Source organism: Muscardinus avellanarius, assembly GCF_963383645.1.
Source record: "Muscardinus avellanarius genome assembly, chromosome: 7".
Taxonomy (NCBI): domain Eukaryota; kingdom Metazoa; phylum Chordata; class Mammalia; order Rodentia; family Gliridae; genus Muscardinus; species Muscardinus avellanarius.
The window spans coordinates 70176847-70193730 of record NC_137793.1 but is presented as its reverse complement, the minus strand read 5'-3'; positions in this window follow the sequence as shown (position 1 = coordinate 70193730).

Here is a 16884-nt window from a genome sequence, read left to right as displayed (position 1 = left end):
ATGTGGGGTGAGAACAGGATTGGGCTGAAGAAGCTAGCTAGGGGACCATCTAGAGGGATCATTAGTTTTTAGCAGTGGATGGAAGAAGAAGCTATAGCAAAGGAGATTGTAAAGCAAAGAAGAAGAAAACTACATATGGTAGCACCATGTTCAACAACCCAAGGGAGGAAGAACCACCAACAGCTGAATCTTTGTTTTTTGTGTTTTTGTTTTTGTTTTGTTTTTTGCGGTACTGAGGATGGAAGCCATGGGCATTCTGCCTCCAAGGTACACCCCCAACCTTTATTATTTATTTTGAAACAGGGTCTCTGAGCTGTAAAGGGCCTCACTAAGTACCTGAGGCTGTCCACGAACCATGATCCTCCTGTCTCAGCCTCCCAAATGCTGGGACCTGGCTTATTGTTTTAATTTTTTATTTAATTATTTAAGGAGGGTGAAGGCTGAAAAGAGATGACTGTAAACTGTATTTGGTGGGGAGAGTCTCAAATTATTATCCAGCATATAGAATGGCCAAGTTATGTTTCCTTGGCAGAAAATTGGTAATCTTTTTCAGACAAACCACAAAAGCAATGGCAATTTTTCCTTCGCTCTAACTAAAGAAACATTTTAGGGGAAAAAAGAGCTTCATTTTTGCTGTCATTGACATTATCAAGAGAATTCACTTCTTTAAACATTGTGGGGTTTTTTGAATGCAATAAAATGTATTTATATTTTTAACATTTTCTAATATTCATATTGGACCAAAATCTACTTTATAATAGCATAAGGAAAAAGATGCCAGCATAGTCAGCTAACAAATAGAAGTGCCATAGTGCTTTTAAGTCTCCATCTTCTTGACTTTAATGCTTTTAGAACTTGCCGGGTAAGTCACTATGTTTTAAAGAATGAAAATTGACATTGATAAAGACTTCTAGTTACCCATCATCCAAGTCCTTTTTTTCTTTACCATGAGGAACCCTGTATTATTATGCCTGGTTGCATACCCAGACTTAAAAACAAACCATGTGTCCCAACCTCTTGACTGAGTGAATCTGTATGACTTAGTTCCATGAGACAGAGCACTAATCACTTGAATAGTTGGGAGGGATTTCCAGGAAATTTACTTCAAAGAGAAACTGACAGCTAAGCAAAAACCCGTGTGGTTTTTCCTCTCCCTTTTCTGCTTTGATATGATTTGAATCTGGGATCTCCCCCCAAAGCCCATGTGTTAAAAGCTTAATATTCTCAGCTTGGCATTATTTGAAGGTGATGGGAACCTTTAAGAGGTGGGCCCAGTAGTAGGTCTTAGGTCACTGAGGAATGTGCCTTCAAAAGTGATATTTTGAATAAAAAATCTCCCTCCCTCCCTCTCTCCTCCACCTCCTTCTCCTCTTCCTCCTCCTTCTTCTCCTCCTCCTCCTCCTTCTCCCTCTTCCTCCTCCTCCCCTCCTCCTCCTCCTCCTCCTCCTTCTTCTTCTCTCCTCTCTCTTTCTCTCTCCTTTCCTCCCTCCCTCTCTCCTCTTTCTCTCCCCCTCTTCCCTCTCTCTCTCCTCTCTCTCTCTCCCTCTCTCTCTTTCTCTCCTTCCTGACTTCCCTGAGGTGAACAGCTTTCTCCATTATGTGTCCCTCCTGGATATACTGCCTTGCTATTGGTCCAAAAGCAACAGGTCAAATAACCGTGGGCAAACCTCTGCATCCATGAGCCAGAATAAACTTTGCTCCTTTATAACTTGATTATATTATTTCATGACAGAAAGCTAACACATTTTCTACAGAGAATTTGACATAGCTGTAACTCTCAGCAACTTTTTAGACAACAAATGATGGACTAGGTGGCATGAGGACAGGATCCTGAGTCTCCTCTGCTTGATGGAGTTGTTATGCCATGCTTAGACTGCCACCACATCTGGACTTATTTTACATGACAAAATAAATGTTTAAGTGTTTTAGTCCCTGCTCTTTGGGTTTTCCGACATTGTAGCCAAGCCTCATGATGACACAGTATAACCTAAGTAAAAATAGAAACTTTTCATTAAAGAAAGCTTGGCCTAGTCATATATTTTGTTTAAATAAAAGATATTAATTTTTCTCCAGTATAGATCAGAAGAAGTTAGACAAATTACCTGGATATTTTAAATTGTTTAAATAAGTTTGATTTCATTTGGACATAAAAATATGCTCTAGATGACCAATTTTTTTGTTTCTTTGTTTGTTTTTGGTGGTACTGGGGTTCCTGGAAGCCCTTCTACCTCTGGGCTACACTCCCAGACCCATTTTATATTTTTTATTTGGAAACAGGGTCTCTTAAGCCAGCAAGGCTGGCTTCGAACCAGTGTGATCCTCCTGTCTCTGCCTCCCAAGCATGGGGATTACAAGCGTGCGCCACCACGCCCCGCGGCCAATTTTTTTTGTTTTTTTATTTTTTGTCACAACCAAAACAGATCCATAAAGACTGTGAAATAAATAAAATGTCCCCAGTGTTGTTTGGTAGCTGAGTGATTAGTTTCAAATATCTGTTTTCACAGTAGAAAATCAAGGGCAAGTTAAGAGACAGAGAAACTGGCAGAAGGAGTTGTATTTGAACCTAGGAACCCAAGTCTGAAAAGCCATTGTTGTATGATTTGCGAACTAAGGCCAACATGTTTCTCGACTTTGTTGTAGTGGTGTCTTCACTTTAGGGCACCTTTTCCTTAATGATTTCCCAAATCTTCAGTTTAATGAGGCCACAACTTCCTGGCCCTTTTCTTCCCTATGATCTCTTTGTTTCTGATACTTTGCTTCCTTGTCATTTTTCTCCCTTCCTCCAGCCTTTCTTCAAAGTCACTTGAGTTATTACAGACTCTTTTCTTTCTGTTAAGTGTTATCGCCCTTCTGATGGTACATGACCTATAAACCGAAACCAGCAGCATCCTTTTTTTCCTCTTGTTTGCCAGTTAGCCGCCAGGTTCTGTTGGCTTAGCATTCCAAATATCTCTTGGATCGAGCTCCTCCTGCCCATGCTCAATGCCACCTCTCTTCTCTTGAGCTGTTTTGACAGATCCCTGCTTCCTTCTGCTGCTGATTCCGGTATCCTCCCACTTCAGTCATCCCACACAGGGCCGTTAGATGTGTCTTCCGAGGCAAAATTCTGATATTGCTCAGTCAGTCTTCCCGTGACACTTTATTCATTCATTTAAGAACTGTTTTCTGGGTGCCCATCAGGAGCCATCAGTGGCTTGAGCTCTCCTGAACATGAACATAAGTGAGACCCACTCCAAGTCAAGGTGGAGACAACCAATACAGGCAGGTAAAAATCTCACAAGGGTGCAGAGCAGGGGCAAAAACTGCAGCCTGAAAGCCAGTACTGTAATCCCAGTACTTGGGAGGCTGAAACAGGAGGATCACAGGTTCATGGCCAGCCTCAGCAACTCAGCATGACCCTCAGCAACTTAGTATGACCCAGTTTCATGTTTAATTCTCAAATTAAAAAACGAGAAGGAAGTGGGGGTGTATTCCTGAGGTCAAATGTCCCTAGGTTCAACACACACACACACACACACACACACACACACACACACACACCTGCAGTGCAGCCTGAGAATTCATTAAAGGGTTTTGAAGTTACCTCTGAGCTGAGTCTTGGAAGCTAAATAGATTTTAGCTGCCTGGTGGGAGTGGAAGGAAGTAGAAAGATAGTGTCCCAGGCAGCGGAGATGCCACAATAGAGGGCTTGGAAGGAGCAACAGCACACGCAAGCACACACACACACACACACACACACACACACACACACACACACACACACGCGCAGCTATATGGAGACCGTGACCGTGAGCTGTGCCACTGAGGGCAGGCATGAGTCTGAGGCAGTGGTCTGAGTTAATTTTAAACTTCCTCGAATTTCTTTCTCCCTGGGGAAATTTAGAAGCAATTAATATTTCTAGTTAATTAATATTTAAACAATTAATATTTGTTTAAAGGTTAAAAAATGTCTCCTTCTGGTTTATTTTCTTATTATTTTACATCTTGCTACAGTCCAGAGCTGCAAAAGGAGATGAGGTTTTGCAGGCTGGGACTGGTCCTGTTCTCTTCTGCCCCAGCTGCCTACAACATGCTTGATGATGGACACCAGAGGCAAGATTCCTGTTCAATTCTGATTTCTGTTCCTCCTTGATAAGATTTTTCCAGACTAACATTCCAAGCTGTGGAATTTCCCATGCATGTGTTCTGCTAAGTGGCCTCTAATTTCTCCTTCTTACTTTGACTGACATCAAGTGATTAAGTATTTTCATTCTTGCTGGGACAGTTTCTTTTCCACAGATGTATGCAGTGACCGTTGTCCTGTTAGCAGCCCTGCTGCGACTTGCATAGGACGCTTGGAGTTTAAATCTTTTGAGAAATCTGATTCTTTCCACTGTTCCAGTCAGTTGAAATCCTCATTTGTGGCCAGATTCTATTCTTTCTTATTTTCCTGGACCTGAAAGTCACCTGAAAGGCTTGAATTCTCCAGGACTAGAGATCTTCACAGAGGCCTGCTGGAACTTCCTAACGTAGTTAATTTCTAAGCATCTGCTCTGAAATCCCTTAAACCCAGCTCAAGTGTCACTTCCTTTGTGAAGGGCTTGACATTTCAGAAAAAATAAGTCACTCTGGACCTCTCTAGTTTCTGTTGTTGTTTGTTTTTGTGGCACTGAGGATTGAACTTAGGGGGTTCTAACACTGAGATACATCTCAGACCTTTTATATTTTATTTTGAGACAGAGTCTTACTAAATTGCCCAGAATGAGCTCAAATTTGTAGTCCTCCTGCCTCAGTCTCCTGAGAGCTGGGATTATAGGCCTAGGCCACCATGCCTGCTGCTCACCCCCATCTATGACTCTACTCTAAAATTTAACCTTAGCGCCGGGCGTGGTGGCTCACGCTTGTAATCCCCGTGCTTGGGAGGCGGAGACAGGAGGATCGCGCAGGTTCGAAGCCAGCCGCGCGCGCTGGCTTAGGAGACCCTGTTTCTAAATAAAAATATAAAAATAGGTCTGGGAGTTTAGCCCAGAAGTAGAAGGGCTTCCAGGAACCCCAGTACCACCAAAAAAAAAAAAATTTAACCTTAGCTGGGCATGGCAACACATGCTTATAATCTCAGTACTTGGGAGGCTGAGGCAGGCAGATCACAGGTTTGCAGCCAGCCTCAGATACTTAGTGGATCTCAGGTTTGTGCCCAGCCTCATCTCTTAGTGAGGCCCTTCAGAACTTAGTGAGAACCTGTGTCAAAATAAAGAATAAAAAAATAGGGCTGGGAATATAGTTTGGAGGTAGAATGTTGCTGGGTTCAGCCCTTGGTAACACACACACACACACACACACACACACACACACACACACCCCAGCCCTATTTTATTTATTTTTAAAATAAATTTATTTTATTTTTGTTATTTATTTATTTATTTATTTGGTGTTATTGGGGGTTCCTGGAAAACTTTCCACCTCCGGGCTACACTCTCAGACCCATTTTAAAAATATTTTTATTTGAAAACAGGGTCTCTTAAGCCAGCTGAGGCTGGCTTCAAACCTGCACAATCCTCCTGTCTTCGCCTCCCAAGTGCGGGGATTACAAGCGTGTGCCACCACACCCGGCTTATTTTATTTTTTATTCTTAAGTTTTGGCAGTTCTTTTTTTTTATTTTTATGTGGAACATATTGAAAATGGCATATATTCAGACTGTGCTTGGTGCCCTCTCCCCCCTCCCTGCTGCTTCTCCCTCCCCAATATAAAGGAAGCAAGGAAGGAAGGAACATAGGAAGGTAGGAAGGAAGAAATAATTTATCCTATAAAAATACAGATTTAAAGTTCATATCGTGCATAGTATCCTAATTTTTAAATTCTATAGTTGTGTTTTGTTGTATCTCAAATTATGCAAAGAATATTTTTGAAAACTGTCATTTTTAATTTTGGAAATTTATGTTTTATGACCTTAACTTCCGATATTATTAAAATAATAAAAAATAATAAAAAACTAAAAAAAAATCCCTATAGTTTATGTGCATTTCCATCTTCCCCACTAGGTGGTGGTGTCCTCAAGGGCAAGGACTGTGACCTGTTTCCCTTTGTGAATTCATTCATTCATTTTTGAAACATTTTTAGAAACATCTACCAGAGCTATGATGACTCATTTCCGCACACAAAAGAAATGTGTGTGTACAAATAGATAACATACTCCAATGACAGACAGACACAGAAAAATAAACAGGCAATTATAATTCCAATTTGAAAGCAGTGTTGTAAACAGTGTAAGGGAGCACATTCTAAGAAGGGTGCCTCACTCTGGGGATCACAGAGGGCTCCCCGGAGGAAAAGCCAGCCATGCAGGCAGCAGAGGGTTTGGTATTAGTCAGACATGACGGGGATGGAAGAGAGAACTGGAGCAGGGAAGCCAAGAATTCTTTGTCAGAGAGAAAATAGCTCAAAACCCAGGAGATGAGAAGACTCTGTGATTTAGAGAACTGAATATCCTTTCGCCTGTCTGGAGCTAAAAAGAGAGTGTTAAGATGAGGCTGGAGAGGTAAGGAAGGGATGACATCATCAAATGACTCAACAGCCTGTCACTTGTTCAAATTTTGTCTCTCTTTCTTTGCCTAGCAAAGTACTAGACAAACAGGTCTTGGGTTAATAAGTGTTCGTGAAGGGGGGGAGGAGCCAGGAAGAATGGCTCAGCCCGCCAATGAATAGCATATAAATGATGTGAAATACAGATTCTGCCTGGCCTACTGAGCCACTGGGCAGCACAGCTATCAAAGCAGGTAAGTATGAGGCCCCATTTGATTCAGTGCCAGAGAGAGTAGCACAGTGAAGGTGCTTAAGTCTGCAAAGGATGCCGTGACTGAGGGTTCTCAGGGAAACCTGTGTGAAGAAGATGGGACCTGAACTGCATTTGTTGGGTGAGTTTGGTTTAATTAAGAAGAAAGCAATGAGCTAGGCATGGTGGTGCACGCCTGTAATCTCAGCATTTAGGAGGCTGAGACAGAAGGATTGAAGTTTGGGGACAGCCTCAGCTACTTAGTGAGGCCCTTTGCAACTCAATGAGACCCTGTTTCAAACTAAAGAATAAGAAAATAGGGCTGGAGGTGTAGCTCAAAGGTAGAATGCCCCTGGGTTCAATCCCCTGTAGTGGGAAAAAAAAAAAAAGAAAAAAAAAAGGAAAAAGGAAAAAAGCAATGAGTCTAGAATACATGAGAAACTCAAAAAACTCAACAGCAAAATAAAGATAACCTTATTAAAAATGACAATAAACCTAAATAGAAATTTCTCAAAAGGAGATATACAAATGGCCACTAGGTATATGAAAAAAGTCACATCACTAGTCATTGGGGAAATGCAAATCAAAACCAAAAGGAGCTATCACCTCACCCCAATAAGAATAATATAAAAAAGACAAACAATAATAAATGCTGCTGAGGATGTGGAGGAAAGGGAACCCTTGCACACTGTTGGTAGGAAATCAAATGAGTACAGACAGCCAAGCACAGGGGCACCACACACCTGTAATCCTAGTACTTGGGAGGCTGAGACAGGAAGATCACAGTTTCAAGGACAGCCTCAGTAATGTAGCAAGACTCTTAGCAACTTAGTGAGACCTTGTTTCAAAACAAAAATAAGGGGCTGGAGGTATAGTTTGGAGATGGAATAACCCTGGGTTCAATTCTCAGTAAAACTCACGCACACACACACACACACACACACACACACACACACACACAGAGATATATTAAAAAACAGTATGGAAATTCCTTAAAAAATTAAAAACAGAACCACTAGATGATCCAGAAATCTCACTACTGGTATATATCCAAAGGAAATGAAATTAGTGTGTATAAATCTGGGTGTGGTAGTACATACTTGTAACCCCAGTACTTGGGAGGCTGAGATAGGAGGACCACAGATTTGCAACCAGCCTCAGCTATTTATGAGGCCCTCTACAACTTAGTGATTCCCTGTTTCAAAATAAAGAATGAAAACTATGGCTGGCTGGGGGGTGTAGCTCAGAGGTAGAAACCCCTGCATTCTATCCACAGTACTGCAAAATTTTTAAAAAGTGATGAATGTTCCACAACATAAATATGTTTAAACTGACTTAAATTATACAATGTATGCATGAATGGAAGCATCACATTATTACCCTATTAACATGCATGATTTTTATATATCAATGAGAATAATTAACATTTAAAAAAGAATGAAGAGGAATTCTGGGTCCTGTTTCATAGAGGTGAGGTCATGGAGGGTAAGCACATATGAGGAGGCTGTCAGTTCCCTTCCAAGTTTGTCTTGGTTCTTTTCCCATCAACTTCTGTTTAAGAGCTATATTGAGAGCTCTGCGTGGTGGTGCATGCTTGTAATCCTAGCATTCGGGAGGCTGACACAGGAGGATCGCAGTTCTCAAACAGTCTCAGCTATTTAGTGAGGCTCTTTGCAATACAGTGAGATCCTGTTTCAAAATAAAGAATAAAACTAAAAGATAAAATAAAATTAAAAAAAATACACTGGGGTGTAGTTCGGAGGTAGAATGTCCCCTGGGTTGCATCTCCAGTACAAAAAAAAAAAAAAAGAGCTATTTTGAGGGTATCAGAGTGTTTGGTGAAAGGCCCCAGAGGATAGGGAGGGTGGAAAACCTCTCTAGAAAAGCTTGTTCATAGATCCAGAATCTGAGGGGACTCCATTTCAAACATTCGACCTGAATGTAATATACTTTTCGTTATTATGAATATGAGTTCTTTAAAAAAAAGTTTTAAGGTGCTTAATGTTAACTGTTCAGTTAAATACAATTCCAAACAGATCTTTTTCTTTTTTAATGTTTTCTAAAATGTTTAAATCAGATTAAACTAAACATATCTATGTTGGCAAACATTTATCACTTCTTTTTTTTTTGGCACTACTGGGGATCAAAATTTCAGGCAATCATTAGTTGAGAAGATTCTAAAAGAACAAATCTATGAGCAGTTCCTTAAAATCCAAGTGATGGAATTTGACTTGCACTGTTCTGGGTGTCTTCCTTTAGCTGTCTAGCACTTTTGCCTATCAGCTTGTAAGCATATTTATCTGTTTTAGTTTGCATATCACAGTTGAATACCTTTGAGTTTTTATTTTTCCAATTTTAGTGTTTGAAATTATTTTCTCTAAATTTAATGGCTCACATTTTATGAAGTTGAAGCTTATTTTTATCACCAGGATTCCTCATTTAGGTGTTTTTAGTTTGTGGCATTTTTTTTCAGTCTTTGCCATTTTTTTTATACTCCCCAAATTAGAGTAATTTCTAAATTTCATTACTGAATTAGTTTCCTCTTATAATCCTTAAAGTATGACCATCACTTATTTATAGACTATAACTTGAAAGTGCTGGGCTCACTGTAAATGTACAGTAATCCCCCCTTATTCATGGGGAATACTTTCCAAGACTCCCATCTGAAACTGGGGATAGTGTCAAAGCCAATGTACTGTAATATATATATATATATATATATATATATATATATATATATATATATATATATATATATATTTGCAGTACTGGGGATGGAATCTAGGGGCATTGTTCCTCCGAGCTATACTCCCAGCTCTATTTTTTAGTCTTTTTATTTTATTTTTATTTTTTTGATGGTACTGGGGATGGAACCCTTCTACCTCCGGACTATACCCCCAGACCTATTTTATATTTTATTTGGAAACAGGGTTTCTTAAGCCAGTGAGGCTGGCTTCGAACCTGCATGATCCTCCTATCTCCGCCTCCCAAGTGTGGGGATAAAAAGCATGCACCACAGAACCCACTAATCTTTTTATTTTTATTTTTATTTTTTTTTGAACAGTCACATTGAGTTGTGAAGGGCTGAGGTCTGCGAACCTCTGGAAATACAAGCATACACCACCACACCTGGCATGTAAATTTCTTAAAGAAAAATGTTGTGACCAGATTCATTATTCCCCCTGTATATCTGCCCTTTAAGCAGGCTAGCCACTTGTCCACTTTCTGATAATTTTGTTATTTTTAATCCTTCAATTTGAATTAATTGATTTTCACTCAATTTGAATTAATATTTAAATAAGATCATGTAAGATAGATTGTGAAATAAAACATTTCCTTTACTATCAGTTAACAGTTCCTGGCAATGATGTGCTGGAGCCAGCTCCTAGAAGCTCGCTGGAGCTGACTGTGAACTTTTCAGGAAACTGATGCTCCGGCTACTTACCCTGATACCTTGAGATCTGCCACAATAAGATACTATGTCACAGAAACCAGCAAAACCTACAAATGAGGACTTATTCTTTTCACTCCAAAATAGTTATTGCACATTTACCAGCGTATTACTGATGGTGATTAAGATAATTACAAATATCTTTTTAACTGTGTTTTTTAAAACACATTAAAATGTATCAGATAGAACCTCATGAATATCTGCCATATATTTTCATAGAAAACTCATCCTGTCCTACACACTTCTTAGCTCCTGGTTCTTATGCTAAGCCTTGAACAAATGTATAAATTGATGTAGACTGGCAAAAAGAAGGACTCCCTGAAGTCAGAGCAGATTAGCTTGCTGTGTTTTCTAGCCCTATGTTTTATTAATTAATTAATTTACTTATTTATTTTTGGCTTTAGTAGTGTAAAGCAGCCAAGCTATTCTGGTCTCCCTAATCTCAGTTTCCTCACCCGTAACATGGGCATGTCGCTGTTACCTACACAGCACATGTCTTGAGGATTCCAGAAGCTAATGCACAGAAGTCATCCAGTGCAGATTCTTATTTCATGAATCACAAAGGGTTAACAAGCATTGCCAGTTGAACCATAACATAGTGTTTAAAATATGTATTTCATGGGTGTTAAAATATGAATAAGAACTTAGAATCACAGATGTACAACAGTAAATTGTCAAGAATTTTCTACAGTTAGAACACTTTAGCAACTTTCTCAATGGGCCCCCTCTACTGTCGGAATGATAGTTTGAGGAATTAGGAGTGAACCAGTCACAAAAGAGAGTCTATTGGATTAATTTTATTACACTCCTATCTAAGTATTACTATGATGTTAGTCTGTATTTTTAAACTTTTGAAATAATGTACATATTTTGCTTTTCTAAAAAAGCCGATAACATACCACACTTTTCTCAATATTCTCAAAAACATTTTAAGTTAATTAGTTTATTGACATCAATGTCTTAAGCTATACTTTATTCTGACCTGCTAGTCAGTTTATAGAAGTCACAAGTGGTATTTAGGTATTTATTATGATTTTCTCTTTCTTTCCTTCTTTCCCTCTTTCTCTTTCTTTTCTTTTCTTTTCTTTTTTTGTATTGGGCATTGAACCCAGGGGCATTCTATCTTTGAGCTACACACTACCCTTTTTGCTTATTTTTCATTTTGAAACATAGTATTACTAAGTTGCTGAGGCCGAACCTTTGATCTTCCTGTCTCAGCCTCCTGAGTCCTGGAATTACAGGTATGTGCCACCATGCCCAGCTAAATTTTTTCTTAATAGTTATGTCCATTTTCCACCCTCCTTACCCCCCTGTACATCCTTCTCTCCCTGGGTCGGTCTGTCTGTCTTTCTGTCTGTCTGTCTCTCTCTCTTTTTTGTGGTACTAGGGATGGAACCCAGGGGCATTTTACCTCCAAGATACACCTCCAGCCCTATTTTTTATTCTTTATTTTGAAACAGGGTCTCACTAAGTTCTGGAAGGCCTAATAAGTAGATGAGGCTGTTCATGAATCATAATCCTCCTGTCTTAGCCTCCCAAATGCTGGGTTTACAAGTGTGTGCCACCATGCCTGGCTCCCTGGGTCTATTTTAAAATTAAAAGTTTGAAGCCGGGCAGATGTGGTGGCGCACACTTGTAATCCCGGCGCTTAGGAGGCGGAGACAGGAGGATCAGGCAGGTTCGGAACCAGCCGTGCTGGCTTAAGAGACTCTGTTTCCAAATTAAAAGTATAAAATAGGTCTGGGAGTGTAGCCCGGAGGTAGAAGGGTTTCCAGGAACACCAGTACCACCAAAAAATAAAAAAATAAAAAAGGAAATTTTAATTGTAACTTTTGAGACCAATGATTAGGTAATACAAAAATCTCTCAGTTCACTAAGTTCAAAATATACATGGCCAGCAGGTAATTTATGGGGGTTGAAGACCTTATTCAATCCTCACAAAAATTCAATAATTGAATGATACTATGCATGGCAAAAACAAAAACAACCTAGAAGGCAATAAACCCTACTTCTGGAAAGATTAAAGAATCAAAGCAAATTCATTGTGGAAACCATTTATCCTGAAAGAACTTTGTGTTTGAAAAGACAAATGGTTGGAACATGTTGTTTTATGTTCCAATTTATGTTCTATTGTGGTAGAATCTGAAAAACCAAAGCTATGACTTTTAGATTGTCTGGTAATTTCTACTGGGACCAGTAATTTTTAAGATGTAGCTTCAGATAGTTTTCTTTTATTATCGGATCTTTAATGAGGACAGTTTCTAGAGAAGAGAACTAAAAACAAGAATTTTTTTTTATTTTGTTTATTTGTGTAATTCTAGAAGTCTCATACACCCAGTGACTCTTAGTCACTGAGGTGATTTGCCAGTCCTCATTTAATCAGTAAAGAAGAATATGTCGTATGTGTGATAACTGTCAATGCTTAAAGTTACTGTCTTTAATGATAACACAAAGTTAATGTAGATTTTATGTGTGGAAATGAACCAACCACATTCTATTTTATAAATTTTGTGCAATATTATACTGTATTAACTAATTTAACCACATCATATTAATTTTAACCATCCATTAGCATTCTGTTTTTGTCTATTCTGTTTTTCTTCCTCTCACCATCACTATTTATTTTGTACACTAATTATATACTCTCTGTGTATATGAAATTATACTATATACAGGCTTGGTAGAGTTCAGACTTTCTAGTTAAATCATATTCTCTAAAATATGCTTACCTTTGGAAAACAATATTTTTCATAATATATTACATTAAGCTCTATTAAACTGGCAAAATCTATTTTGAGAATTTTTTCAAAGAAATTTCAAAAGTGCTGAGATGTTAAGCAATGAATAAAATAAGGAAATTAATAATTTATTAATGTATTAATAAATATTTCAGTGCTAAGTGGAGTCCTGGTTAATGCATGTTAATATCTTAGTAAGTGAAAATCTTTTAATGTTTTATATATTTCACTTTAAAGCATTGAATATTATTGACCATGGATCTATAGATACAATGTTTAGCAAACATCACTAATAAATATGAAAGGAACACTTTGAGAAGTTTTAATAAATGAACTTATGAACAGTGCAACATATTAAAGGCAAACATATATATTTATCACACCTTGAATCTGATTTCATTGGGCTACTTAGGATTCTTCCTTGAGTAGATTGTTAAGGTAAATTCTGATAATCATTAAGAGAACCAACTCTGACTTCCGGGAAGATGGCGACCGAGAAAAGCGGGGCTTAAGAGCCCCGCTAACAACAAATCTCCATTACCACAAAATCAGCGCCTTTCATAGCCAGAAAACACCATCACCAGTGAAACAAAAAAATCACCAGGCTCCAGAGAGAAACCGGACTGAGAACAGAGCCACAGACGCGGCAGCAGCGCTTTACTGCCGGCGGCAGCGGGGAGTTCACCAGGCGGCTACAGCAAGCCGAGGTGAGCCACTGCGGAACAGCTAGGCGGGATTTCTCCGCGCAGAGAGCATCTAAAGCTCCCAGTGGCCGAGCTCAGCACACGCTGCAGGGATTCAGAGTAGAAATCAAAATCAAGAAGAAAAACGCCAGCCCCGCAGCCGAGGACGTAGCAGCGGCGCCATATTGCTACCGGCGGCAGCAGCAGCGAATTCAGCGAGGCCAGTACAGCTACATCTGCGTACTCAAGAACAGTGAGTCAAACTGCGGGCCACAGAGGAGAAATCCTAGTACTGTCCTCCCTGGGACCTGACCCAGTGGGGGAGGGGCGGTGGCAGAGATATCACACCATAGGAGAACGTGCAACCTGGCACCCCCCACGGTCTAAAGCAGCCTCTATCGACTCTCTGGGTCGGAGACTCTGTGATAAAACCCAGTAAAGGAGTAGTGGGGTCTGAGATACTACTGACTCGAGATCCAGAACACCTTAAGTGAAGTCATAGTGACCCAAGGGAAGAACCCAGAGAAGGCACAAACATCCGAAATCATGGGAAAGAGGAATAATACTGGAGCAATAAATGCCCACAATCCCACAACATCAGAACCCGATAAAACAGAAAATCAGAGATTTCTAGAAGATCAAATCAGGAAAATAACTGTAGAAATAATAGAGGTGCTTCGAAAAGAACTCAGAGAGAGCCAAAAAGAGATAAAGGATGCAATTAATGAAGTAAAGGCCTCAATTCAAAGCACAAACAACCGATTAGACCACATGGAGAACAGAATCTCGCTCTTAGAAGATGAGCAATCCAAAAATGAACTCATAGTTTCTAATCTAGAAAAAAATATCCGACAGCAGGAATCTGATATTGAAGAAATATGGGCCCATTTTAAGAGAGCTAACCTAAGAATAATTGGAATAGAGGAGGGAAAAGAAAGTGACACCAAAGGGATCAACAATCTCTTCAAGGAAGTAATAGCAGAAAATTTTCCAAACATAGAGCAAGAGGTTGATACACAGGTCCAGGAAACTTATAGAACTCCCTTTAGACAGGATCGGAGAAGAGGATCCCCACGCCACATAATTGTCAAAATGACCAATGTGGAAGCCAAGCAGAGAATCTTAAAGGCAACAAAAGTAAAGGGCCAAGTGACATTCAGAGGCAAACCAATTAGAATCACTCCAGACTTCCCAAACCAAGTTATGAGAGCCAGAAGGGCTTGGAGTAACATATTCCCAATTCTGAAAGAAAACAACTTCCAGCCAAAAATTTCCTACTCAGCAAAACTTTCTATCAAATTAGATGGAGAAATAAGAAGCTTCCATGACAAACAGAAACTGAAGGAATTTATGTCTTCAAAACCAGCACTAGAGAAAATACTCAAAGAGATTAACTACAAAGAAGAAATAGGTAACACACTCCAGAACTAGAGAAACAAGATTTTCCATCCAACAGACAACTAAGATTGGTTATCTGTGGAGATTCATTATTTATGTTAGTCTTTTACCTATCTCTAAAGGGTATTGTTTGCCTTTATTGTTGTTAATTTTTAGGATTTCTAGTTGGAATATTAATATACCTTCAGATATAACAATTGGAAATATTTTATCCCATTCTATTAGTAACTGTTAACTCTGTTTACATTGTCTTTGGATATACAATTTTTTTTTATTTTTTAGGGAGTTTGTATACTCCTCTGTTGCCTGTGCCATTGAAATCATATCCAAGAAATCACTGCCAATTTCAATGTTGTGAGGTTTAATGACCCAGATTTTCTCCTAAAAGTTTATAGTCTTAAGATTTATATTTAGGTCTATTATCTATTTTGAGTTAATATTTGTATATGGGATTAGGTAAGGGTCCAATTTTATTCTTTTCCATGTAATTATTATTTTTTAACAATATTTAGTTAAAAGATTAATATTTCCATCACCAAATGTTTGTGGAAACCTTGTCAAAAATAACTTGACAATATATGGAAGAATTTAGCTCTAGGCTTTTATTTAACTCCAATGGTTTATATATCTGCCTTTAGAATAGTACTACACTGTTTCAATTATTGTAGCTTTATATGGTTTGAGGTCGGAAAATATATATCTTCTAGCTTTGTTCTTTTTCAAGATCGTTTTGGGTACCTAGAGTCCATATTCCATATTAGGATAGATTTTTTTCTGAAAAATAAATATATAAATATATGATAGTTTCACCTAAAAAATAGAAAAAAAAATATTCTCTGGTAAGAAAGAAAGCAAAAAGAAATATTGAAATATTATCTTTAAGTCATCAAAAGCTTGGTATCAGACAAATGAAACTGTTATGTGAGATTATCATTTTTAATTTTAGATAAATTGCCATAATACTAGATGCCAACTACTAAGCCAAGCATGGGAGGGAGGGATAGGGAGAGAATGGGGTGGGGATTGGGTTGGGGGCTGACTGGGAAAAGTGTGCATGTATGTCTACAAAAGTATGTATCCTACTATGATGTATGAATACAGTGCACCAATAAAAAATATATATATAAAAAAAAAAAAAAAAGAGAACCAACTCTTTCTTTATGTTGTACACATGTCCCTGAAATGTTGTCTTCAAATGGGCTTTTTAAACTCAAGTTTCATTTTATTATTCTGACATTAGCAGTGCATTTTTTGTGTGTGTGTGGTACTGGGGTTCCTGGAAACCCTTCTACCTCTGGACTACACTCCCAGACCTATTTTTATACTTTTTTTTATTTGGAAACAGGGTCTCTTAAGCCAGTGCGGCTGGCTTCGAACCTGCACAATTCTCCTGTCTCTGCCTCCCAAGCGCGGGGATTACAAGCGTGCGCCACCACGCCCGGCTTAGCAGTGCATTTTTAAAGTTTGTTTTTATTGTGCAGAATCAATTCACTAGCACTGTCAACACAAAACTGTACCTTTTGTCAGTCACTGCATATTGGTAATACTGTAGAGATGCTCACATCCAATGAATATGTTAATAAACTCACTTTTATGTGCACAACAGAATACAATTTCAAAAAATGCCCAGCATGACACTTTTTAACGTTTTTAAAAGATGATGATTTTTTTTGTTGTTTATATGGTACTAGGTATTGAATCCAGAGGGTGTTCTACCTCCGAGGCTACACCCTAGACTTATTTTATTTTTTATTTTGAAATAGGATCTCATTAAATTGCTGAGGCTGGCCTGGAACCTGCAGTTTTCCTGTCTCAGCTTCCCAAGTGCTAAGGTTACAGGTGTGTGCCACCAAGCTTGGCTGGGG